The sequence below is a fragment of the Nicotiana tabacum genome, chromosome 2 (genome assembly GCF_000715075.1).
Source record: "Nicotiana tabacum cultivar K326 chromosome 2, ASM71507v2, whole genome shotgun sequence".
NCBI lineage: Eukaryota > Viridiplantae > Streptophyta > Magnoliopsida > Solanales > Solanaceae > Nicotiana > Nicotiana tabacum.
Window position 1 is genome coordinate 67992558 of NC_134081.1, and position 3385 is coordinate 67995942.

Consider the following 3385-nt stretch of genomic DNA (forward strand, 5'->3'; position numbering starts at 1 on the left):
ACTTGGGCACGTGTTGTGCGAGTTGATTGCTGTGTTGTGAATGAGATGGCGTGTGTGCCGACACAAGGGTGGAATTCCAGTGTTAATGTGCATGCAACATGACAAGGGTGGCTTTTTATGAGCACGAGCCAACATAAGAGTGGCATTCCATTGTTAATGTGCATAAGGCAACATAAGGGTGTCTTGTCGGGGATTGTTATGAGATATATCAGGGGTGATTCTTATTATTTTTCATGTGTTGGAATTGAGGGTTGATGTTTTGATCAAATTCTTTTTTTCATTAAATGACTTTCCCTTGATTTTTATGAGTTGTTAGTGGAATTTAATATGTTATCAAATGACCCGATCCCATTGATATTATATTGGCAAAGGTGGGTTACACTACATTGAGTTATTGTTACATATTCTTCGAGGTGGTTAATAATTGTTCTGTTATGGTCTCTGGTGTCCGTTTATATTTATATCTCACATAGGTTATTTTGACTAGTGAGTGTCTTGACGTGAACTTCGTCACTACTCCACCAAGGTTAGTGTTGACACTAATTTTGACCCTCCCTTTTGAAATTAATTTATTTATACTTAATAATTTACAATGAATGTTTTGAAAGTATTTTATATCAATAAATACCTTTATTACAAAATTGACTAAGTATTAGTTTCGAAATTAATAACCTAGTGCTAACATTATGTAATTATAAATATTTTTACTACTTTTATATCATTCAGGCAATTTCTAAAATACACTATCTAGGCTTTATAATTAATTTAATGAATTATTTCTCAAATCCTGATTAATTAGATTATTTTTTTCAAAATTAGTGTTGTAATTTAGAAGACAAAGTATTTCATAAATAATTAATTACAATAATTAGTAGTATATTTGAAATTAATAATTTTTACTACAATTGCAATTCCTCAATTAAACACAAAATGGCTATTCCTTAAATCAACAACGACCCAATACCCAAGCACAATTCCATCGGACACAGTCCAAACACGTCCCTCTCTTTCCACTATGGCAATCCATGCCATCACATTTGAGCCAATCAAAGCATGTCACATCGCCCTTCTCATCCCCTCACAAAACAAACACAACCCATCCTGGCAGTTGATTCATATCATCAACGGACCAGGATTAACCCCGTTTTCCGTTTATTTTAGTAGCTTGTCACGTTTTTTCTCTGTCATTGGATCACAAGGATCCAACGACCATCAATTTTTCCAACAAAATTATTTCTAAAACTCCTAATTATCAAAATAATCGGAGCCGTTGATCAAAAGATCCAACGACTCCCATTCCATCTCTTGGTTTTAACTCAGAGATGCCCCAAAAACCCTACTCATTTCACCCTAGGCCAGCCGCCCACTTTCCCCTTCTCCTCCCATCTCTCTCAAACCCTCAGACCCGTCAATCACCCAAAACCTTACACTAATTAGTGCATGGTCATGAATCATGACCAGAAAACGTTCCTTCTGCCTTTATTACTCATGATTCTCACTGAATCTTTACTCATTATGCCTTTCAGACACAAAGCCCCAAATCCGAAAACCCTAACCTAAAGATGAATTTTCAAATCATCTAAGGTTTTCAAATCCATGGCATGCATGGCTATCCGTCCTGCCTCTGTACTATGAAACTCATCATTTCTTTCCATTTTCGCCGTTTGAAGAAGTCAGACCAAAGGGGGAAACTTCAACTCGCCATATCTCCTCCTCCGTCTTTTCAAATCATGGCGAGTTTGGGACGCTAGCTGGCTTCAATGTTGATTTTGACACCCAGAGGTCAAATGCAATGACCTCTGCATATTAGAGTTTTGAGCAGTGGTCTCTCGTACCTCATCGATTAGCTTCCCTCTTCTCAGGTAAATCCCTAACAATTTTCCCCTCCGTCTCTCTGATTTTTACTCGACTATGCTCACATCATCAATTCATCGTCACTCTCCACTATCATTTTGAATTTGCTGAAATCCTAATGGCTCAATGGACACTATAAATAGGAGCTTTTAATGTTCTTACCTAACATCTTCAACAGACATAACTAATACACCTAACTTTTTTCTAAAAAAAATTTGAAGATACAGTAGATTTTCGCTTAAGCTTTTCGCTTGAAGTTTCGAGTTTTCACTCAATTTATGTTTTCTTTCTTTCTTTGGCTCTGAGTTTGTCGCTGGTAAAAAGCTGAGCTTTGGCTACTAAACGGCTAACGTGAATACTCGTTTGGTTTACTGCTCAAGAAGAGGTCAGCATATCTCTACCCTCTCTTTAATTGCTTTCATTTAAAAATCATTAGCGTATTATTGTTCTCTTAGTTAACTGCTTAGTCTATAATGTTTATTCAGCCTTTAATCACTTATTTTTGTTGATTATGAATTATTAATGATCTATGATAGGCTGTTGTATTTGTTTAACGTTAACTAGGTAGCTGTATGACTTTACTAACTTCAATTTCTATATTAAACAACCCATGTGTTTAAGCTGTTTAACTTGAAAATTTCTCACATTATTGCCTAAAACCTAAGACCTTGCTCTAATGTTCTGTTATAATCTTCATGCTGCATTCTGAGTCCTGTTAATGTACAATTGCAACATTCATGCTCACCGTGTTACATTTTGAGTTATGTTAATGTCTTGTTTCAACTTTCATAATCTTCATGTTGCATTTTGAGTTTTGTTCCACTTAATGCTCTGATATAACCTTCATGCTCATCATGTTGTATTATGAATTCTATTTCACTTGATGTTCTATTATAAGTCCTCATGACTCATCATGTTATGTTATTGTGAGTTCTGTACTTAGGTTATGTTATGGTCATCATGCAACACCCTTCTAAGTTCTGCTATCCACTTAGGCTTTTTCTATTCATCATGCCATATCCTTTGAGCTCTATCATGCTATACTTAGGGTTGTTATTGAAGTCTCCATGTTTAACATGACACGTCCTTTAGTTCTGTCATTCTAAACTTGGGATGTTATTAGATGCTTTTAGATAAGTTATATATGAAATGCATAGGATAACCTTGCCTCACTAGGTTATGGCTTATGAGACCTGAGTGTTTTAAAAATGCTTTTTAACCATAAGTATCATTTGAACCTTCATTATGAATGCCTTACATCCATTCTAACTGTTAGCATGTAAACAATCATACTGTGATGGATTCCCCTCTGAATGTCAGTAGTATTTGTCATGACCAGTCAATCTCCTGTGAGTTAGACTATAGTTGTGCCCTGTTGATTATTTCTGTAATTTGAATATGACCCCATCATGTTTAATTATTCAACTAATCTTGTGTAGCTGATTTGAGTCTGTTAAGTGTGATGTCTCCCCTATCCTTAATCCCTTAACGATACTGACAACCTGATTCTTCAATGTTTGGGACGCATCTT